At 47.5% G+C, this 24,517-nt stretch overlaps 1 long non-coding RNA gene across 1 annotated transcript; it reads left to right on the forward strand.

The window, feature by feature from the left end:
* Positions 1-2,176: 2,176 nt before the first annotated feature.
* On the forward strand, positions 2,177-18,018 carry LOC116585627. The gene is made up of 4 exons (XR_004283732.1): positions 2,177-2,289; positions 11,054-11,177; positions 15,417-15,576; positions 17,510-18,018. It is a non-coding gene; the product is annotated as an uncharacterized LOC116585627 (long non-coding RNA).
* Positions 18,019-24,517: the final 6,499 nt, after the last annotated feature.

Below are 24,517 nucleotides of genomic sequence, written 5' to 3' on the forward strand. Positions count from 1 at the left end.
CATTTGCTTCGAGTTCTGGAGGTCAGAAGTCTTGAAATCAAGGTGTCAGCAAAGCTGCATTCTTTCTGTAGGCTCCGATTCCTTGTCTTTTGCAGCTTCTGAAAGCTGCCTGCATTCCTTGGCTTATAGTTCCATTCTCTGTATTCAAACCTGGCTGTGTAGCATCTTCCAACTTTGCTCTGCTCTCACCACACCACCTTTTCTGGCCCCAACCCTCGTGAATCCCTTCCATGAGGACCCTTGTGATTACATTTAGGGCTCACCTGGATCATCCAAGACAATCTCCCCATCTCAAGAACCTTAACATAATCACATCTGCAAAGTCTCTTTTGCCATGTCAGTTTCCAAGGGTGAGGGTGTGTACATATTGGGGGGGAGGGGCATTAGTGAGTCTCTCATAAATAACACCACCTACTATTTCCCTTAACCGAGTGCTTCCACTGTTAAGAACACTGGACCGGGATTATTCTCCATCCACTCAGCAACCCTACAAGTAGTAGGATTGGAGAAGAAAGCCCTCCCTCGTCACACACCTAGCAAGTCACACTCCAAAGATTTAAATGTCAGCACGGTTGTTCAAGTCCACCTGAGTTTTTCCTCTTACCAGGTTGACATCACGGAGAGCTCGCTCAGTACTGAGCATTAGACCGGCGCCTGCATGATCTCATTCGCATTGCATCTTCTCTCCACCCTGACGCGGGGGCCTCCGATCCCCAGTTTATAGATGAGGAAACAGGTTCACAAAGGGGAAACGATTTACAAAGATCAGAGAACGCAGCTGTGACAGGCCTGATGACTCTGAAGTCCTGTGCTTCTTCCCTGGATGCTGAAGGCTCCACTACCACAGCTCCAATGGCCCCGGGAGGCCCCGGGCCCCAAGACGCATGGCCCACCACGGAGTCGGCCACGCCACCTTCCTCTTAGCGGGTCTTCAGGTGCCAGAGCGAAGAGGCTCTCCGTGGCTTGCCACCAGCTTGTATTTATCGGCTAGAATGGCTTTATATTCTACTTGCTAAATTGGATTTCTTTCAGAAAAGGCTGGGGCAGCAGATAAAAGCAGATTTTATGACCATCCAATCAGAGAAAGCTGCATTTCATTCAAGCAGGTGAGACTGGAAGCCTTTCAGCTTTCTCTTCTAAAACCTGGGGGAAGCACTTAGATGTCGAGGCCAATTCATCAGGCTTTTGGAGGCTTTTTTATTAGTCACTTACAGCAAACATTTTCCCCTTTATAGATGGATACCTAATGCAACAAAAGTCCCCATCTAGGCTCAATGCCAGGCTGAGCCCTGGAAAGCAAGGGCAGGATATGAATGACAGCATCTCATTCCGAATCAAGAATGAGAGAATTCACAAAGGCACCAGGGTAAGTCAAAGGAGACAGAGACCTTCCAACAAATGGTGCTGGAACAATTAGATGCCCATATGGGAAAAATGAACATGAACACTTAGCCCATGCCACATACAAAAGTCAACTCAAAATTAATCATAGATTTCAATGCAAAGCCTAAAACCCTAAAACATCTAGAAGAAAACTAGAGAAAATTTTTGTGACCTTGGTTTAGATGATTTTTACAGAAGAAAGGACAGAAAAAGCAAAAGCCATAGGAGAAAAGAATATTGATAACATGGACTATATTAAAATTAAAAACCTCTGCTCTTCAGAAAGCACTGTTAAGAAAATGAAAAGACAAGCCACAGACTGGGAAGAAGGATTTGTGAAACGCTTCTCTGATAATTGTCTGTGTCCAGAACGCATCAAGAACTCCTACCGCTCAGTGATGGAGAGATAATCACTATTCAAAAATGGGTAAAAGATTTTAACAGACACTTATTTAAAGTAAAGATCCAGATGGCAAATAAGCACATGAAGAAATGCTCACCATCATTAGCCATGACCTAAACTCAAATTAAAACCACAAGGATATACCTCTGCACACCTATTAGAATGAATGGTAAAAGCAAACAAACAAACAAACAAGAAAACCCCATCAATATTGCTATGGTCTAAATGTTTGTGTGCCCCCCCCCAAATTCATATGTTGAAACCCTAACCCTCAAAGATGATGGTATTAGGGGGTGGGGTCTTTGGGGTGTGATTAGGTCATAAAGGTGAGGTCCTCAGGAATGGGATTCTTGAGAGCTCTCCTACAGAGCTTCTTTGGGAACCCTCCACCTTGTGAGATCCCTCCACCTTCTTCAGGAACCCTCTACCTTGTGAGGAGGAATCCACCCAGAAGAGCGGGCTCTCACTCGACCAGGCTGGTCCCCGATCTCGAGATTCTAGCAGTAAGTTTCTGTTGTTTATGAGCCTCCCAGTCAGGGGTCCTTGCTTCTAGCAGCCCAAACAGACGAAGACAAACACCTTGTAAGAAAGCAGAGCGATTGCAGCTGGAATACATCTCTGGCAGGCATGAAAATGGTCCTTCCAGCCACTCCGGGAAAACGACTGGCCATCTTTTATAGTCGCACATCAATTGTATGACCTAGCAATTTTACTCTAGACGTTTACCCAAGAAAAATGCTATGTCCGCAGAAGACCTGTATACAGATGTGCAGAGCAGTTCTATTCATACGCATCAAAAACTAGCAACAACAAATATCCTTCAGCTGATGAAGAAATATCTCTCCAGTGAGATTCTATTAAGCTATCAAAGGGAATCAGCTACTGATATACGCAATAGCATGAATAAGTCTCAAATCACATTATGCTAATTGGAGGAAGCCAAACACAAAAGGCTACACAAGGTATGATTTCACTTATACATTACTCAGAGAAAAAAACAACACTACGGGGACAGAAATAAGCTGAGTGGACAGGAGCAGGAGCAGGGGAGAGGAGAGAGTCCCTTTGACTACAAAGGGACACTAAGGAACTTTCTAGAGTGATGGAAATATTTTATCCCTGGGGCTGTGGCGGTGGTTATAGGATTCTAAACCTTTGTCGAGATGCACCGCATTGGCATCCCCAAGAAGGATAAATGTTACTCTTTGTTTTTTGTTTTTTAAGATTTTTTTTTTCTTTTTTGATAGAGATCACAAGTAGGCAGAGAGGCAGGCAGAGAGAGAAGGGGGCAAAGCAGGCTCCCCACCTAGCAGAGAGCCCGATGCGGGACTCGATCCCAGGACCCTGAGATCATGACCTGGGCCGAAGGCAGAGGCTTAACCCACTGAGCCACCCAGGCGCCCCAAATGTTACTCTTTGTAAATTAAATCTCGATAAATCTGACTTCGAATAAAAAGAAAGAAAGGATTCAAATCCTACTCTTCCCCGCCCCCGCCCTCAATAACAACATGTTAAAGTGCTAATGGAGATGAAAATCACAACATTGGCACAATTATTCCAATTGTGGAAATTTATGCTGTAGCCCATGCATTTAATAGCGAGCATCATAGGCCTGTATTCTCCAGAGCACAAAGCCGCCAAAATTGGATAATCTTTCCCTTATCTTGTTTCTATCATGAAAAAAAAAGGCTTTCATTTCCCAAAACATCTTTTTCTTTCTGGAATAAGATAATATTTTATTTCTTTGTATCCTGTTTCAATCCACAAAGGAATAGAGGCAGCTTACACGAATGCTTTCAATAAACTAGAGGTCATAAATAAAAAACTGGGGCCAAAGAAAATATGCATCTCATGGGAAAGTCGAGAACAGCAAGGAAGCTGGGGCGTGGATATGTAGGTTGTGAGCTTCCCCCCACATAGTCATGTAGCCATGAGTTTCCCGATGGTCATAGGAGATGGGGGCGGAGGGTGGGAAAATTAATTAGCCAAATAATTTATTGGGCACAGGAGCAGAAACCCTTGAGTCCCACCATGGAAGAAAATGTTATCAAGACCAAACACCGAAGGTATCCCAGCAGCTTCCTCCATTTCTAACTGGCTCTGGCCTGGGAGAAATGTAACGCAGCTGGTTAACCCACCTGGAAAAAAACATGGTTTCAGATAAACTTCTCCAGCTCTGGGGCCTGCCTCTGGGTCACCCCGTTGCCATTCAGGTGGCTTCCTTCCCTCTGGCCTCTTCCTTCCCTCACTCCTAGAAGAGAAGCAGCATAGGATGTCGTTTTTGGAACATTGGTGAGGTCCAGAGCTGACACCCAAGAAAGAATTCTTGAGATGTCTTTGGTGCGAAAAACATGATTTTATTAAAGCACCGGGACAGAAGCCGTGGGCAGAAAGAGCTGCTGCTCGGCGGTTGTGGGCGAATGGCTGATTCTATACTTGGGAGTCAGGGTAGGTAAGGAAAAAGGGAGGTGTCAAAAAGGACTTTTTATATGCTGAAAAAGATTTGGGGGATACTGGAGTCCTTGCTATTGTCAAGCTAAGGTCATTTTCCCCTCTAGTAAGGCAGTGACATTAAGATAATTGGGAGCTTCCTGGGGGAATGATACACTCTGCCCTGCCTCAAGTATTTGTCAATGGGCTGCAGGTTATAATGACATTTTATATTGTTTACTTTCTCTTCTGCCTCTGTTTCCAACAACACTCCTGGAAGGGAGGGTAATGTTAGGGCTCCAGGAAATTGAGTTATGGGTCTCTGGAAGCTAGGCTATTGATCAGAATGCTTTTTCCTGGTGAATCACAAAGACATTGGTAAACAGATGGAGGCTCATGTCTTGCAGGACAGTGATCTCTATCAGTTACCCATTTGTTTTTGTCTTCCCTTAGTTTTAGGGCAGCGAGGCGTACCTGAGGGGTGTCCTACAGATTCCACCTGGGAGTGGAGGGGGTGGGGAGGCCACGGGGAGTCAGGCTGTGCTTTGTCCTCGGCTCGCCTTCCACTCCTCATCAGCATAGACTCCAGAAAGATCCCTGGCAAAGAAACGGACTGAGTTCTGGGTCTCAGTCCTCGTCTGGACACTGACTGGTTGACCATGGATTTGTGCTGGATTTGTGCCTTGGTCTTCATCTGTATAATGGGCAGACCTGATTTAGAAGCCCCACACAACTGTTATGAGAATTTGTTAACAGCTAGGAAAATATTTCATAAACCGTGTGACCAATGACTCCTGTTATGGGTTGAATTGTGTCCCTTAAAAGAATGTTGAAGTCCTAACTGGCTATATCTGTGAATGTCACCTCATCAGCAATAAGGTCTTTGCAGATGGTCAAGGTAAGCTGAGCTCTTTAGGATAGGCAAAAATCCCCTATGATAGATGTCCTTATAAGGAGAAATTTAGACACACAAGTGGGAGATGGTGTGAGGCTGCAGGAGAATGCCACCTACAAGGCAAGGATGCCCAAAACTACCAGAAGCTAGGAGACAAGAGAACTGACCAGATTCTCCCTCACAGCCCATAGAGGGAACTGACCCTAACAACACCTTGATCTTGGACTTCTAGCCTCCAGAACCCTGAGACTAGAAATTTCTGTTGTTGAAGCCACCCAGTTTATGGTATTTTTTTACAGCAGACTGTGGACGTTACTATGGTCGTGATGAGGGAGCAGAAGGCTAGCTGAGGACAAAGCACAAAGGGAAATCCTGTACCCCTCCCCCCCACTTCCGGGCGGGACCTGTGCGACCTTCTTCCAGGGATCTCCCAACCATCTTAATGTTAATACATTGCTAGAGGAGAAAACAATCTTACCTTGACAATGGCAAGGCTTCCGTTATCTAAATACCTAAGTAACAAGCGCCCTCTGAAACTCCCTGAATGGAGGAAAGGCACTGAGATCTCAGCTCTCACTCCCCCAAATGGAATTTCTGGCTCCCTCTTACAGGCTAAACTGCTAAGAAGAAGCCCCCTCCATGCCTTCCTCTGACTTGTGGTGACATAGGACTTGTCTCCCTTGGGTATAGAAGAGGCTTTGTTCCTTTGGTCACTTTCTCCAATGACCTTGTGGCCATCCCTTGCTCTTCAGATAGTGGGACCGGAGCCCAGACATCTCCTGTGTCTCATACAGTACGTGATCTGTGCAGGTGGGCATCCCCGTAGGGTCTCTGTCAAACAATCAGGAGTCAGTCTTGGTCAGTCTCATTCATCTGTTGCTGGACTCCTGAAGACTGAACCCCTGGGGGGTGGAAATGGAGGCAACCTTCCCTGACCACCCACACCTCCCACACCAGCTCTCATTCTCATTAGATCTGGTGTACTCGTTTTCTTTGGCTGCTGTCACAAATGACGACAAACTTAGTAGAAAGTTAGTCTCCCACACTTCTGCAGTCCCAAAGTCCAACATGAGTTTCATTGAGATAAAATCAAAATGTCAACGGGTTTGCACTCCCTCTGGGGACTCTAAGGGAGAATCTGGTTTTTGCTTCTTCCAGCTACAGAAGGCCGATGCCTTCCTTGGCTTCCAGCCGCTCGTCCCAGTCTTCTAGGCAAGCATCTTCAAGTCCTACTTCATGGTCATATCGTCTTCTCCTCTTTGGCCTCAGATCTCCCTCTGCCGCTCTTTTATAAGGAAATATTCCATTGTATTTAAAGCCCACATGGATAATCCAGGATCATGTCCCCAGCTCAAGATCCTTAGTCCTATCACCTCTTTTGTCATACAATGTAAAGTTTTAGGGATCAGGTCTTGGATGTCATTGGGGTCGGGTTGTGTTTTGGCATACCATTCCTGACTTTGATTCTGTAACCCATCCTGGCCATGCCCATTTTGGTAAATGCAGTTGATGTATCAGAATCCATGAGCTCTATGGGATCCATCATGCTCAAGGTTGGGGTAGGGGTGGGTAGTCCTTGATGAAGCTGTAGGGCAGGTAATCGAAAAGAACAAAATCAAGGAGGTACTAGGCTTGTCTGGCAGGTAAGATAAGGTCAAAGATTTGCTCAAAGTCCAGCATTCACAGTCCAGAGAGAAAGAAGTTCAATTCTGTACCTATGCAAGAGCCTATAGTAGTTTCCAGAACCATAGAAACAGCATTGTCCACAGCCCTATGGCAACTTCCTTCTGGTTTGCACGAAATTACCTTTCCTAGAGCAGACAAAAAATTGGTTGTCTACTCAATGTTTATTTCTTCCTTTCTTTCCTTCTCAACAGAGCCCAGATTTGCTTTAGGGACTCCCCTCCCCCACGCCAGGTCGTGGGCTTTCCGGAGGCATCCACTGCACTTTAAGCTGTGGAGACTGGGTTCTGGAGGCAGGTCAGGTTGAGTCAGGTTACCACCAGTGAATGCTGGTCATGAGCATATGGCAGATTACTGGTCCGCTGGGACAGGAAGAAGTGTTTCCTATAGAATTTTGCAAAAATGGTTTCCTTGCTCTTCCGAAGAGACACGAAGAAGCCATGGCCTCCTTTCTTCTCTGAACAGGGTTGTGACTCGTCATGCCTGAAAGTGTTTTACCATTTAATGGGCATTTGGAGAACCAATGTAAGAACAAATTTCACTTACCGAAAGTGACAGAGTGAAGGGCAGAAAAATATGGGTCTCTAATTAGATAACTGAGCTACCGAATCAGCCAACCCCAAGAAAGCTACCTCACTTCCAGAGTTCTTATGAGGTGAGATATAAATTGCTTTATCATTTAATTTGAATGGGAGCCCAAAGTATCCTAAGTCACCTCCTGTCCAAGATCTGATAGTGCTTAGCCAAACCTGCTTTTCTTTCTAGCAACAGAAATAGAAGAATGGTCAGAGTTATACAGAGAAATTTATATTGGATTTTGAATCAGGGTCCATTTTTATGTAACAAATTAGAGAAAATTGCATTTACCAAAACTCCTCTTAGAAAGAGATCATTGTCTTAGCGGGAAAAATGGATTGATAAGTATTTGAGGTCACAGCAGAGAATGCAAAGCCTTTGAGCTTGGGCAGAACAGAGGAGAGGGTATTGTTTGTGTCCGGGAGGGTATCAAAGTGATAGAATAAGAAGGAAAGTGGGAGGAAGGGAGTGAGGAGATGGTTGAAAGAGCAGAACCACATGCGGTCACACCTCTTGCTCGACAGTCCCCGCATCTCCCCACTTGGTACAGCGTCCAAAGCCACTAAATATGGACCACTTGTAGAAACCAGTGGCAGAGCTGACTGTGGTCTCCATAGGCTGCAATCCAGCAGGCAGGAAAGCAGGTGTATGAGGACAGAAAGTATCACAAGTAATTCCCCATGAGTTTCCCCCAGGTCACGAAGACACATTTGGTTCTCTAGGTCAGTCTTCTGCATGGCAGCCTCAGCAATAAGGAGCCCAAGGCTATGTCGAGGGTCCCGTTACTAGTTACGGTACCATTCCTAAAACCTGTATCTCTCCCACAAACCGTACTGGGCGATCTTGCCCAACCACTCCCAAATTTTGGAGCCCCAGGCCCGCGGTGGACTTTGCTTTGAGCGCTGCAATCTTTGCTTTGACGGCGGGGCTCCCCAACCCCTTTGAGAAAAGCATAACCTCAGACACCTCATCCTTCCAACAGGACTTTACTCTTTCCGCCTTGCTTGTGTCCTTTTTCTTTATTGCATGCAAGGCATCGCCGGTCCTCGACTTTTCAGCGTTTTTGGGATTTGACTCCAGCCTTTCCATGGGAAATGCTTTCCTAGCAGAATTCCCCACCATGGGCATTCAGACCTTCCATTTGCATAAGTAAGCAGTCGTTTGTACAGATGAAATGAGCAGTTACATATGTGCAGATAGGTCCTAATAGGTACCGTATGCTCCAATTACCCATTTTCCCAGCCCCCTGGACTGATTGGTTATTAATGCAGCAGATGGAGCAATTTAGCACTAGCAAACTCCCCAAATGCCACCCTTCCCTCTTTTTCCCAGACCCACGGGCTTCTCCTGGCACCCTCCACTTCTTTGTCGCAGCAGAATCAACGCCACTGAGCAGTATCCAACACATGCCCTTAGTTCCGCTGACAGTTCAATTGCATTTTTTTTTTAATGAGGTTGCCACTCAGCAAACCCAGCAGGCCTTCGCTGTCAAAAAGATTCTCAACTGAAAAAAGCTGGGTTTTTCAACTGCATCCTGGGTAAAAGCTGGCCTGTTTGGACTTCTTTGGGCTGGAAGTCTTCAAAGTATCTGAAGGTCAGGGCTACGGATGCCTGAGGTTTGCTGAGATGACCCAGAGTTCTGCCAAGATCCCGGGTCCTTTTGGGGCATCTTGGACAGACTGAGGACGGTCAGCACACTCCTGTCAGACCAACAAAGACTCGGAACTCCTCAGAGGTGGAGGCAAACAGGAAATCATTCAGGCCCGCAGGTCGCATGCTGATTTCCTTGACACCCTGAGAGTCCCGGAGATACCTGTGAGTGAGGAGAAGCCTGAGCGGTAGAGAACCTGCCCTTTGCGATCCTGCATTAACCAGACCTGCTCTGTATTTACTTGGCACACTTTATGATTTATTGGGTTTATTTGTATGGCTAGAAAATCCCGCCTCCAAAGTCAGTTGGAAAACCCAACAGGTTATTGGTTTCAGACCTGGGTCTCTAAAATCTCTTCAGTTCTTGATGGGATGGGGGGCAGGAGAGGTGGTTGAACGGAAGCTATTTTTAAGTATTTTACAAAGCTTAATAGCACTTCTCCATTCACTGACTGCTCCCTGAAATGTCAGGCAGCGATCTCATCCACCTCCAGCTCCAACCACCGCCTTCACAGCCGTGACTCACAGGCTCCTGCCTCTAGCACAGACCCCTTTTCCAGAATCCGGGTCTGAATCCAAGCTTGTCCACACTGCCTCTTCTCTTGACACTCTCAAGGCATTCCAACTCAGCTGTCTTTTCCCTGTTACTCATGGGTCCCCGCCCCCCAACCATGGATTCTTTTCGGACATTCTCTTCTCTGCACAAGGCAATTTCCTCTATTGAGCTACATACAACAGAACCCTACAAATCTTTCTTGGCAACACTGTCTCCCTTTCTTTGCATATCTAGCTGATCACCAGCTGCTGTCAATTGCCCTTCTGAACATCTTCATAAACCATTTACTCCTACCATCCCTTTGGACTTCACCGTAATCCAAAAATCACTCAAAGAAGCAAAGTTTCTTACCTGCTCTCCACTTCCATCAATGTTTTCACATTTTCCAATGAAGAACACAGTCCTTACCAGGGCTCAAGGCCTTACAAGGCCAGGCCCCAGCCTCAACTCTCACCACCTGGCCCCTTGCTGCTGTGTTCCAGCTTCTCCGCCTTTTTATCAGTTCCCTGTACACATCAGGCTCCCTTCCACCACAGGGCTTTTGCACATGCATTTTGCCCTCTGCCTGGAATAGTTTTTTCTCCCTTTTCTATCTAAGCCCTCTTCCTCAGGTCTCTGGTTTCTAGCCCCTCTTAATTTGTGTGTCCCTCCTATGCCACCCTTGTGGCAAGATAGTTTATGGGCTATTAGATAAATCCCTAACTCTGCTCCATCTCTCACTAGGCTTGAGCACTCTGCTTTCCGAGGGTGTCACCTGGCCTCTGCAGCCTCCGTGGGTCTGGGCTGCTCTAGCACTGAGGCACTCCCCGCTACAGCAGGCACCACAGAGGACGTGAGGGAGGAACGTGGCCAGCTTAGATGTGGAGACCCCAGCAACTGCAGCCCGTGCTTTTCAGATGTGGAGACAGTGCTAGGTGTCGCTGAGGCAGCAGCCGCTGGGACCGAAGCCAAGTAGCCCTGTCCAGAGGTGGGTGGGGCCTTGGTTGGGATTGTTTCCTGTGAGGGTTAATTTTACGTGTCAACTTGACTAGGCTAAGAGATGCCCAGACAGTCAACAAAACATCATTTCTCCGTGTATCTGTGAAGTTGTTTCAGGAAGATGTTAGCGTCTGAGTTGGTAACGAAGGAGATGGCCCTCACCAGTGTGCATGGTATCATCCAGTTCACTGAGGGTCTGAATAGAAGAAAAAGACGGAGGGAGGGCAAATTTGTTCTGGGCCTGAGCTTCGTCATCCATCTCCCCCTGCCCTCAGATATCAGTGCTCCGGGCTCTCAGACCTTCAGACGCAGACTGGGACTCCACCACTGGCTTCCCGGGGCCTCCAGCTTACAGGTCATAGAACTTCTCAGCCTCCATAACTGTGTAAGCTGGGTCCTCACAGAAAATCTCTTTCTATCTATGTCTATCCTATTGGTTCTGTTTCTCTGGGAAACCCTGAAAGACACACTTCATATTATATAATTATTCTCTTCTTAGCTCTGATATAATGGCAGGCATGGGGAAGGGCACGGGCTTTACAGTGAAGTTTTTTGGACTCCCGGCTGCCATGTCATTGAAGGTCTGAGACTCCTCCTTCACCTGAAGAATGGGGACAACTGTGGTAAGACCATTATTCAAGCTTTTTGGGGGGGGCAGTAGGCAAGCGGGAACGCATGGGCAATTCTAGAAGGTTGCAGGGAGCGGCTTAATGCTGCTACTGCATAGACGATGAAATAATCTTGAAACCCACACCGTCCTTAAAAAATATACATGACGTGTACATTCTAGTCCATCATGTATCGTGTTTTCTTAATCATTGAAAATTTCCCTGGACATAATTTTTAAAAAATGTTTTAAGAAGAGCTTTATCCAGCAAATGTATATATCATTCCTCTAAAACACCATCAGAATCCCCTGATGGGTGGCTGAGCATCGCAGTTTAAAAAGCACAGCTCAGGACAAGAGACAATGAGAGAAACAACTACTATTGATTGAATTCACATTAGGTGTTTCACTTGCATTTTCTCATTTGACTATTTCAAAGGCATCATGACGTAGGGATTACTCCCCCTATTTTGCAGATGAGAACATCAGGGCTCAGGGAGGTTAAATGCCCAACCCAACCAACAATGAGAATTTGAATCCAGTTCATCATATGTGAAGGTCAGATTTTTACCCACCAGATTGTGGGGCTTCCCGATGCTTATGGAGCACCTGGCCCAGTGCCTGGCCACAGCAGGGACTGAGACCGTTCCCACGGTGGCCACCCCACGGCATTCGGTAGTCAGCCGGCTTCCCCAGGACCAGGAAAGCCACACCCTCTGGACAGGTGAGCAGGGCTGTCTCTAGGCAGAGATATGACTAGATAATTTTGCCTCTCACTCATCAGTAGAACCTTAAATCTCTCTCTTTCTCTCTGCCTCCCCCTGGATCAGTTAGCTTTGAATCTGCCAATTATTCCCCAAAGCTATCAAGCTGTTACCATTGAACGGGGAGCCAGGGAACATTATGGTCGGTATCTATTCTGCATTTCCCGGATCAAGAGCTCCGAAGACAGAGTGGGCAGCGGCCAAGTCAGAAGCTGTTTTGCCCATCAAGGATGCACTCATGGCCTTGGGAATTTAAATAGCCCCTTTTGGGGCGCCTGGGTGGCTCAGTGGGCTAAAGCCTCTGCCTTCAGCTCAGGTCATGATCCCAGGGTCCTGGGATCATCAAGCCCTGAGTCAGGCTCTCTGCTCAGCGGGGAGCCTGCTTCCCTTCCTCTCTCTGCCTGTCCCTCTGCCTACTTGTGATCTCTGTCTGTCAAATAAATAAATAAAATCTTTTAAAAAAATAAAATAAATAACCCCTTTAAAGGGAAATGTTATGGAAGCTCTATCTCCAAGGGGAAAAGAATAAAATATAGAAAATTGAGTTTCTGAGTGGAAAAACACTAAACCCAAAAGACTCTGCTATTCTTCTGTTAAGTTGTAAAGATTAGAGTCTGAATGTGGTAATAATTACTTTTTTAATATACTCTCTCCTTAAGCAATCTCTCAATTATAACCACCTTGTGTGTGATGATAGTTGTCCGCAGTCATGTCCATCCGTCCATCCATCTACACAACCACTTGTAAATAGAAGGCAAAGTGTGTCAAGCAGTACCCATTCTTTGACTTCCACCAACAAGACACTGAGGACGGTGCTACACTGCCCCCAGCTCTGGCCTCATTAAGGACACCCTGAGAACGAGCAAAGCCACCTCAGCCTGTGAACAACCCTGAAGTTGTCACCTCTCCCTCCCCCACGCCCAGCTCCCTCCTCCAACAGCGTAGGTAGTGGCTGTACCACCTAGAGTGAGTGGATCTGGTTTGGACACAAGTACAAACCCCAAGAAGTTCTACACATACCACATCTCTGCTGATGTGGCGTAACTCCTCGTTCTAACCTGGTGAGGAAGGAAGGAAAATTGGATGATCATGATTTTGCAGCCCCCAAGGAAAGAATGAATTTCGACATTAGTAATGAGAAGACATTAACCTCAGGAAAAGAGACAGTCGGATCTGAGCTGCTTCCTGAACACAGTTCCGGATACACAGTGGGGCTCCCAGAGCAGCAGTCCGGGCCTGTGAAGCTTCGGGAGCCAACCACCAACCGACAGGAAATACAGAGGACAGAGGAACTTACTAAATGCCACCAAGGGAATGCAATTAGCAAAGATAATGGGAAACTTAAGATACCAAATGACCCCGTTCCTTTAGCAACAATAAATTGCACAATGACGTAGAAAGAATCTACAGTTTAAAAAGAGTCTTAGGAGACACACTAACTGATCACAGAGTGGATTTTATTTGGATCCTAATTCAAACAAATAAACTTAAAAAATATATAAAACAACTAGGAAGTACAAACACTGACTAGATAATTAATGATATGAAGAAATTACTGTTGGCTGCTCTCGGCTATGACAATGGTATTGCGATTTTATTATAAAAGGGGAGTTTTGTCCTAGAAACAGAGTAGGGTGGTGGTTGCCAGGGGATGGGGGAGGGGTGAATGGGAAAATATTGGTCAAAGTGTACAAAGTTTCAGTTATGCAGAGTTAGTAAGTTCTAGAGATCCAATGTATATTTGAAGTTGCTAAGAGGATAGATTTTAAATCTTCTTATCTCACACACACACACACACACACACACACACACACACGGTGGACATGTAGAAGCAGTAGCTATGCTAAGTACCTGGGTTGTGGCAATCATTCACTGTATATCAAAATATCAAATTGTGTAGCTTATACACACTCAAGTTTTATGTCAGTAATATCTCAATAAAGCTGTTAAAATAAAATAGTTTTTGCTTTTCGAGATACACACTGAAATATTGGCTGATGAAATGATAGGACGTTTGGGATTCACTTCAAAACCTCCAGGGTGGGGCGCCTAGATGGCTCAGTCGGTTAAGTGTCCACCTTTGGCTCAGGTCCTGATCCCAGAGTCCTGAGATCAAGTCCTGCATCCGGCTTCTTGCTCAGCAGGGAGCCTGCTTCTCCCTCTCTCTCTGCCTGCCACTTCCCTGCTTGCGAACTCTCTCTCTGATAAATAAATAAACAAAATCTTTAAGAAAATATGATTATCCGAGGTACAATTGGAAGGGAGTGTAGATGACAAAAGGTTGTTCATGACTGACGGTTGTCAGAGTTGGATATGTTGGAGTGGGACACACTGTTCTCTCTCTAGTTATTCATGCGTTCTTGAAACAGACCGTAATTTTTTAAAACTGTGAAAAATAATGCCTTCAGCAAGAACCATTAACAAATACTTTGTCCAGCACCTGCCATGTGTTGTGCACTAGCGTAGGTGATTGAGATATGTCAGCAACAAAACAAGATTCCTGCCTTCCTGGAGCTCACATTCTGTGGGAGGTTGGGGGCGGGGGAAGAGGGACTATGAATTTGATTATTATGTTTAAAACCATCAGAGAAACTGTGAACGGACTAAGCTGGGTTACGAGTTAGAGAGGGAGAGGTTGTCACTTTGAACCGAGTGGCAGGGGCACCAGTGTGAAGACCCTGCGGGAGACGAGGGAGTGAGCCCACGGCGGCCAGGAGGAAGGGCGTGCCTGGGACAGGTGACGGCCAAAGCGAAGGCGGGAGGCAGGCGTGTGTCTGCTGTGTTTGACCAACAGCAGGGAGACCAGCGTGGCTGGAGTGAGTTTGAAAAAGTATAGATCAGAGAGGCAGGGAGAGCAGGCGAAGATGGAGTAAGGCCCGTGTAAGACTTGGTTTTTACCCTGGAAGGGTGGCGGTAATGCAGAGCTCTGAGCAGAAGAGCGGCACGATGGCACAACCTTTAGAGTCCCCTTGGCTGCTCTGCTGAGAATAGACTGTAGGGGTCAGAGGTGGTAGCAGCAAGCTCCGTTAGGAGGCTCCTAGCCTAGAGCGATGGTGGCTCAGACCAGGATGATGGCAGTGGAGGTGGACACGAATGCTTGAATAATGGTTATTTGAAAGCAGAACCTCCAGGAACACATGCGCAGTGAAAGAAAGGAGTCTGGGGGTACTCCACGGTTTATAGCCCAAGCTGCTCGATGGATGAAGTTGTGCATCATGACATCTCAGCCAAGGGAGTTGACACAGACCTTGTGTTTCTCTTTCACGTCCAGCAAGTCCAGAATAAACCATCCAGGGCCGGCAGGGTGGCTGCACCTTGGTCTTGGACGCAGACTATTTCCAGGTTTCTTCTGCACTAACCCCCAGGAACTGTGCTCAGCCTCATGGTCTGAAATGAAATTCAAGCCATCAGGTCCATATTCCAAATAGCGGGATGTGGAAGGAGGGAAAGGGGAGCAAATGGGTCATCTATGTTTTGAAAATATTTTCCAGAAGCTGCCATACAACTCCTTTGCTTCCATTCCACTGTCTGGAAGTTAGCCCCACTCCACATCTACCTCCTGAGATGCCAGGAATATAGCCTCTACTCCAGATATCCAACCAAACACTGGAGGTTTTATCCCTGAAGAGGAGGGAGAGAACAGATACTAAGGTAAGCACACGCAGATTCTGCCACACCATCCATCTTGTTGCCCAGAGTGGAACCTCAGTCCTTCCTAGGGGTTCTTCCTCAAGTACTGTCAATACTACGTCCTCATTAGAATAGCCTGCTGCTCATCAGCCCAGGCTTCGGGGTCAAAGAAACCCAAATTTAAATCCCTGTTCTGCCCCTTAACAGCTATGAGACTTTACACTTCTACTCTGTGATATTTTGCATAAGCTTTTCCCAGACTTAGAATGCCCCTTATCCTTACTTCTCAGGTAGTGTACTCCTAGTCATGCCTCAAAACCCAATCCCAATGGCCCCGCTTTAGGGAAGCCTTCCTTGACTTTGTCAGAGTGCCCTGAATCCACTTTCCTTACTTCCTGGGATAGTTATGTGCCAGTGACTGAAGTTTGGGAAAACTACATTATCTCATTTAACATTTATGATAACCCTGCTCTTCTCCATTTTATAAAGGCAGACAGTGAAGCCCAGAGAGGTAAAAGGCAGAGTTTACACTTGACTTCAGAGACCCTGATCTTTCTGTTAGTCCCCAGTCCTAGGACGCACACCCTCTGTGTCTTACTCTAGTGAGTGAGCCTGGTTGTGCAGACCCATTCCCTGGGAACCAGGGTATGTCAACAGTCTACCCTCCCCACCCCCCCCAGCAGTGGGCTGAAGATCCCCTGCCTGCTGGGGAATGCGTCTGTACCTCACTCTTCCTTACATACTAGGTCTAATTCATTTCTGTATGCCCAGCACACAATTAGCATTCAGAAAATGTTTCTTATATCTCAACTGTTTCCAAATATTTAAATGTCCGCATGTGTAAGAATTAAATAAATGGTAGCTATTGCTATCATTGTAATTACTGTTATTATTACAAGCATTTTGCTGTCATGGGTACAAAATTTATGTGGTTGCCTGACTCTCCATCCATATGTTTGTAAAACAAGTCAGCAGAGTGAAAATTCACCAAAGAAAACCCAAACAGAGAAAGGTCTTTGGAAAGTGGCCACCATAAGGAGCAGTGTTTTTAGGGGGGCTGACCGCCCTGCCACAGCTAAGCGGGCCTTCATCTCTTAGCACACGGAGCCTGCAGCATAATCCAGGCACGTTTGATAAAACTTCTGTCTTCTTTCCAAAGCCTTAAATCAAAAAGAAATTTGCTTGCAGCATCAACTCTGAGTCTTAAAAAAGCAGCGCATTAGCATCAACAATGGGATTAATTAGGCTTCCCTGGAAACTGTTCAAACAAAGGATTGTGCAGTTCCCTAAGAAGGTCAGGCTTTTCGTTCTTTTCTGCAGCGGGCCCGCTCTGTGAGGGCCTGCTGTTCTGGGGTCTCGTGCCATCCCTGTAACTGGTTCCCGGGCTTTCTCATGGAGGTAGCCTGTGCCCTAGGACTGGGGGAGGAGCTAATGGAAAGATCCAGGTGTCTGAGGTCTAACATAAGCCATGTCTTTCACCTCTGAGGGCTTCATTGTCCTGCTTTGTAAAATGGGTGTGATATTCTCCACAGAAGACGAGGGCTGCCGTCAAAGCTGAAAGAAGCAGTATGGTTTCCCCAAACCTCAGTCATTAGCTCGCAGCTGTCCCAATCTTGCCAACATGCTGTACCTCTTTCGATGCTACTGACCGAATATTTCCTTTTAATCAATATATTTTAGGAGGAAAGACTATAGTCTTACTTTAAGTAGAAAAAAACAAAACAAAACAAAACAAAACAGGATTTTTAAATTACACAACCCAAAACAGTTAAAGAAAAAATTTTTTTAAATTCACATACCACCAAAAATTACCATATTAACCAGCAGGGTATTATTTGAGCCAAGCTCTGGGAAAGACGGTAATATTTGCTGTGGGAGAGGAAAATCCCCGGGGGGCACAGACAGGTGAGTCTTTGTATACTTTGACAATTCTCCTTCCGGTCTCCTTCCTCAGCCTATGTCCTCCCACCAGTCTCCCCACTGGCTCTGGGCAGAGCTGTTTCCTCACCAACTTAGAAGTTCCTGCTGCCTGAGAAGCTGACGTCTGTGTAGCCTGCAAGGGTGATGTGGAGAGGGACACATCCTCTCCTGCCTGGATCCCCAAGCGTCACGGGAGGCACCCGAACCACCATCCCAGATTTGTTTCGGACACGCGCACCCTGTCTTGTGAATCAAAGTGGCCCCCGAAGGGAGCCAATTGATTTCTTTTTCCCAGTGTTTTTCCAAGTGCTCCAAGTGAACTAGAGTACCTTTTCCTTTGAAATTCCTATATTTGGCCTACTGGAATGCTATTTTGTTTTTCAAAGAATGTATCATCTAATTTGAGCTTTTTTCATGGCACATGACAGGATAATCCTTGTTCGATGTATTTAAGTAAATAATAAGAATCTATTGGCTCACATAGCTAAATAGTCTGGAGGCTTCAGGCCCGGCTTGATCCAGGGCCAAAATTATGTGACTAGAATAAACTTCTCTGTCCATTTATTAGCTCTGTTTTCTTCAATGTGGCTTCCTTCTCTGCAAACTGTCCCAGTGTGGTCATAAATAACAAATGTGAGTTCCCAGGGCTCAGGCATCCAAATATAAAGCCGACAGAAATATGTGAGCCTCACTGAGGCAGTCTTCTCAGCAAATTCTGGAATCTGTTCTGATTGGAAATTTTAGGGTACATGCTGACGCCCAACTCAAGCAATTCCCATCACAAGGGGTCATACCACTTTGATTACTCAGTCCCGGGTCAGTCAACTCCTTTAGAGAGACACAGGCTGAATGTGGTGCTGGAGGTGGCCCGCCAGAGGGAAATTGGGGCATGGCTACAAGCAGAGTGAAGGGATGTGGGGCAGAAACCACACATATTCAGGCCTATCAGTATTATGTTCAACTTCTTCAAATAGAAAAGCAAAAAAAAAAAAAAAAGGCTTTAAAAAGAAATACAGTTCTCTCACATAAAAGAAATAAAGAAATATGGGGGTGGGTAGTGTGAAGCTGGTGTGATGTCATTAAGAACTTGCATGGAGCTTCTAGTCTCCCAGTGATATCCTGGTCCTGGCTGGATGCTGGAGGTATCAGCTGTTATCCCAAGTCAGCAGAAAGAGGAAGCAGATAGCGTGTAGGGGAAACCGGAGGCAAACGGGCTCCCTCCCAGCCAAGTTAACCAAGTTAACCACCGCTCACATCGCAATAAGCATACCTAGTTCTGAGGTAGGGAAGAAAGACAGCGTGAGAAAATTCTCATTTCTTCTAAGAAGTGGGATGAATTAGACCCACCCACCTCTGTCTAGCCCTGAGTGGGGATTCAATAAATGTCTGCGGGTGACAACCGTGGCGATGGCACGTCTCAGGCGGAAGGAATGATGCCCTGGGTGTTATCTGAATGCAAATGGAGGCACACACTCGTAGACTTTACTGAGCCATGAATTCAGAAATCAGAAATGGTGCATCAGAAAGGATCCACTGGTTTCCGACCAAGCTCAGCTCTCTCCGGCAAGACAACATGTCATGGCCAACAAGCATCTGGGAAGCATGGTGCCTTCAGAAGTGATGATTCCCCAGCCAGCCAGCCAGCAAGCAGCCCCACAACTTTCCTTCTTAGCCTGTGCTAAAACCGAAATCGTACTGACAGTGTGGCCACTCGAATTTGTCCTCCATGTGTGTGTCTGCATGACTCAGTGTTTCTAGGTGTTTCTACTTTGGATGTCTTTCGGTGGTGCCTGCCCCCTGAACGGTTCCCATGGCCTTTCCAGGGACTGTCAGGAACTACCCTGCCTGGCATCTGGAAGCCCTCGCTTTCAATGGATTTTAATTCTGATAGGACTGCTAAAGCTGGGCTACAGATTTTATCTTTTCTCATTTTTCCAGAACAGTGAAACAGCTGAGTCAGTGTGGAGCTGTGCAAAATCCATCCCCTACTTCATATTTCTCCTGACCCCAACATTTCCTGTCTTTTGTCCTTTGTTCCCCACCTTGTCCACAGGGTGAACTCCTTCCATGTTCAAGAACCAGCTCTTCAAATGTAGCCCCCACTCCCATCTAATCCTGTGTTCTGATCTACCGGACATCTCTAGCAAAAAACCCAGATAGCTACCTGTTCCGGTTCTGGGACTTTCTCCAAGCTCTGCCATCTTTGACCTTGAATCTTCTTTCTCTCCTCTAGTTCCTGCCCTGTGGCCTTGACTCAAATCCCCACCTCTGCCTGGTGCCCTGCCTGGAGGGCTGCCCCAGGCCCAGGACACCATGCCTGCCTCCAGGCTCTGCCTCCCCATGGTGTCCAGGGGTGCAGGTGGGAGTGGGAGATCAGCTTCCTTTAAGGGATTGTATCTATTGCTGGAAGACAAAGGCCTGCCCGAGATTTTGACCTGATACAAATAAAAGACAATCATGCTTTCAAAGTGACTTACAGTTCCCACATTTCATAGGGGCAAACGCCCAGGGTAGATGACTGTTCTATTTAGAAAAATTCACTCTGGCCCTTTGGGGTTTAAGGCAAAGAAGCTCAGAGATTTGTGGGAAGCCCAGAAGTATGTTACATTTCTCTACATAATCAAGTCAGAAGAATGAGGAGCTTTTTCTGGGCAACCAGGAGACAGGGAAAAGGGTCTGGGAGAAAGAAGACCTAAGCACAGGAGAGTAGGCTGGGCCATGGGGAGAAAGTGGCCCCAGGAGAGACTCAGTGCAGGTGGAAGGTTTGAGAGCAGGGATTGGAATAACTTGTTTCTTGCTCTGACTAAGGCCTTTGTGATGACTCCCTTGTTCCCAAACACATAGGTTTGAGACACATCTGTTAACACATCACAGCAGTATTGGAGAGACTAGAGATGGGAAGGAAGGGGCAGAGAGGGGCAGCAGCCTCAGGCAGACCGACTCATGGGGGTCATTAATTGTGTTGGGGGCATGAGAGGCATAAGGGACATTAAGAGAATGGAAACCATGAAGACAACCCTCTGGAATTCCCAGAGGAAGTCCTCAAAGTATGTGATGGGGACTCAGGTCAATTTCTTGGCCATTAAGTGTGACTCCAGAAGACCAGGGCCAGCAGAGTTCCTTGTTCTTTGTTAGAAATCTAGGAAGGGGGGCTGGGCTCAGCCCAACCTCTCTGGAGACCTCCACCTGCTCAGCCTAGTGGGGCTCAGAGGCTGTGTGCGCGCTGCCCATACTCAGGGTCCTGGCTGGCTGCTGGCTTCTTCCTCCACGAGGTAGAGAGAACGAGAAATCGCTGACGGGACATCTCTACACTCCAGGAGCTGTTTCTTACCCTGGTCTCTGACGCTGCCAGCTCATGTCACCTAGATATGCGGAAGCAAGGAGCTCCTGTGGGTATAGCCGGCCCCTCCTGGAGAAAGTCTTCAGGGACTACAGAGAGGGGGAAAGCTGTGGGGTCGGGTGTGGATGCCGCCTTCCCTCCTCCACCTTGGGCACGGCCTAGGCACTCGCCTCATCTGTCTGGTATGGTTTCTTCATCCGGAAGCAGTGAGTGGGGATGCCTGCTCCGAGGGTTGTAGGAGGAGATACGGGTGGAGGGCTGATACAAGGCAGGTGCTTTAGGGAGCTCTGTGGGGCTCCAGAGGGGCTTTCTGGCCTTGGCGAGACCCCAGCCTGTGACAGGCAGGCAGCCTTATGCCCAGCCCCCAGGAGCCAAAGCTGGCTAGAGCTGGGGATGACGTCAGAGCCCAGCCGGCAGACAGGCCCTGGTGCGGGGAATCCAGCGTCATCAGCAAAGCAGGCCATCCCCCAGGGTTGGGGAAAGCTGAAATATAAAAGCTCTGAGAGGGCGCCTGGGTGGCTCAGTGGGTTAAGCCGCTGCCTTCGGCTCAGGTCATGATCTCAGGTCCTAGGATCGAGTCCCACATCGGTCTCTCTGCTCTGCAGGGAGCCTGCTTCCTCCTCTCTCTCTGCCTGCCTCTCTGCCTACTTGTGATCTCTCTCTCTGTCAAATAAATAAATAAAATCTTTAAAAAAAAAAAAAAAAAAAAAAAAAAAGCTCTGAGAACAGAGAACTCCCCCACCACCACAGCAGCCCAGACCCAGGCCTCCAGCTTTCCAGCCTGGCTCAGTGAGTCAAGTGGAGTTCTGGTAGACTCCCATACCTCCCATCTCAAGGACAAGCCTGACCTGCTGCTCCCAGCTCCCAAGAGCACGGCCTCAGTTCCCAGACAGGAGGCACTAGCCCACCCCATCACTGAGGCTCCAGGCCAGCATCCACAAGCAGGGGCTTGGGAATGAGGTGGGTCTGGGGCGATCTGTGACTTTGCCAGCCCCGTCCAGCTATGGGAACTTAAACAGACTCCTCCTCCTTCTGAGTCTCTGCTTATCAGAAAAAAATGGAGATGCTGCCTAACAAGGCAGGAGAATTAAGTGCTCCTGTTCCTCCCAAGGCAGCATGAAAGCCCTCTGGGATTCTGAACTCATCCAGCCCCTGGCAGCTGTACGTGCCCAAACAAATAATGTGACGGCCTCAGTTACACCCCAGAGAAGGCTAGCCCCAGAGTGCTCTGCCCTCTCACCAATCCTTGAGAACAGGGCATAGGGAGAGGAGTTGGTCCCCCTGAGAAACCCTGAGTGGGTCTCGGGCCCCGAGGTGAGAGATGCTTGGTACCCCATTAATTTGCTCTGCTCTCTCAGCCAGATATGGGCATCCTGGACAGCAGATGGTTCAGTGGATGAGGTGATGGGAGCTGAGGTTCAGGTTTAGGGCAGATTTTGTCTACATTGCCGAGCACTTCAGAGGGTGATGGTATTAGAGCAGGACATCCTGGCTCACCTCTTCCCTGACTGGCCATGTGTCCCTGCACTTCACCCATACTGACAGGCTGGAAAGGGCAAGGTAAGTCTGTGGTGCATCCCAGGCTCACACAGGGACTAGCTCCTGGTGAGCCCTAAGAAAGCCACAAGTTCTTTTATCAGATAAACTTTATTAAGAAGAACAGAAAACCCACCCCAAACTGACTTAAAAACTACCAAAATGGAAACAAACAAACAAAAGGAATTTATTGGCCTTATATTAAAAAGTCTGGCTTGAACAGCTTCAGGCACTACGTGATCCAGGTGCTCAAATACCCACAGGCTGCATTCCAGGGTGTCCGGCTCTTGGCTCCATGTCCCACAGTCTCTCCATTCCAGTAGCAAGTTGTGTCCAACAGCTCCTGTGCTCCCTTGCTCATACCCTCTCATTTCTACAAGCAGCAGGAAAGGTAGAAATGCTTCCTCTGGGGGCCATTAGCATAGACCCTGGTTTGCTCTGATCCAGTTTGGTTGTGTTGGCCCAAGGCCTGCACCCAATCCTTGAGTTCTGCCCAAGAGGGCCTTGGGGATGGAATTTGCTGACTGGCCCAGGGCAGTTCCCCCTCTGAGACTGAAATTGAAGCCCCAGCAACTGTATGGGGTCAGAACCAGTCCCCAAATTAGAATCAGGAGCTGCTACAGTAAGAACGGAACATGGCTGTCAGATGGGCATACAATGACGCATTATTCCCCAAAATTGGAGTCACCTAAATGTATTTGTCTTCCAGAGCCAGAGCCCTATGTGGCCTTGACATCAGGAAGGTTCTTCTGTCCCCTGAGAGATTTGACCTCACTCTGGAGTTGCAGGAGGCCTTTGTTCCTCTACCTCAGGCCCCTAATAGTCTTCACTCCCATTATCAACCAAGCACCCCACCACAGAGTGGAATGAAACAGGAGGAAGTCTGCTGTGTTCATCATGGAAATGGCCTCATTCTTGGGGGAGCCAGAACCGAGTCTGTCTTCCTAACCACAGAAATCCAATTATCTTCTCTCCAGAAAGGGTGCGTGTGGAGACCACTTTCTCTAATTAATTGGTTCCATTGCCTATGCTGGGCCTTTCAGGGGGCCCGAGATGAGAGCTCTGTCTGGGAGGCTGATCAGGGATGCGAGGCCAAAGTGGCCCAAGGCCTTCCATCAGCTGAGCTCCGCGAAGCACCAATCCCAGGTCAGCTTTGCCAGCCCAACACCTGGGATCAAAAGGGAGTAATGATCGTAACACGCACTGAGCGCCCAGTAAATGCCACGTGCCATAGGCTTTACGGACAAGACCTCATTCAGTCTTCACAACACACCTAAAAAAGAAAGTACTGTTTTCTTCCCCATTTTATAGATGAGGAAATAATAACCTCTGATCACCTTGCTAGTAAGCGGCAGGGCCAGGAGGCGGGGGCTGTTCTTTCTAATTCCGAAGCCTCAGAGCTTCCCCACATGCCATTCCAGCCCCATCCTAGGGCCTTGGTCCTTGCCAGCCGGCCAGCTCCTGACGCTCCTGGAAAGCCCAGCCGACAGCAGACTTCCCCACCGCATCTTCACTTGCTGGCGGTGGGAGAGGGTCTCGTGAGGACTGGAGAAACCAGCAGACGAAGGCAGTAGGGCCCTTTCACTGGGAACCCACAGACTTTCTAAAGCAGTGCTGACTCATCAGGGCCTTCAGACTGCCAGCTGTGTGGCCAAATTTGGCCCAGAGTTGTCCTAGTTCTCTCCATGTAATGTCAATGCTTCCCATGCTTGTTTGCTTCCTTTTTTTTTTTTTTTTTAATTTGAATTACTGTATTTCTTTTCTCCCCTCCCCCTTTTCTCATTTTAGCATCCCTGAAATCAGGATGCATGTTCAAGTCACTGTCAGGGAGGCATCAGCTGTCACACTTTGCTGCCTGAGCATGTCCCCATCGCTACTTGCAGAATGGGTGCTGGCCGCGTGCAAAAAAGTCCTGGAGGTGACAGGGCAGTAGGGAGAGAAGATGATCCTGTGTGGCCGAATGCAGGTTCCCGCAATGCTGGCAGAGGAGCCACACAAAGCCGATTCTTTTTTTTTTTTTTTTTAAAGATTTTATTTATTTATTTGACACAGAGAGAGATCACAAGTAGGCAGAGAGGCAGGCAGAGAGAGAGGAGGAAGCAGACTCCCCACCAAGGAGAGAGCCTGATGCGGGGCTTGATCCCAGGACCCCGGGATCATGACCGG

This window comes from Mustela erminea, chromosome 3 (genome assembly GCF_009829155.1).
Source record: "Mustela erminea isolate mMusErm1 chromosome 3, mMusErm1.Pri, whole genome shotgun sequence".
NCBI lineage: Eukaryota > Metazoa > Chordata > Mammalia > Carnivora > Mustelidae > Mustela > Mustela erminea.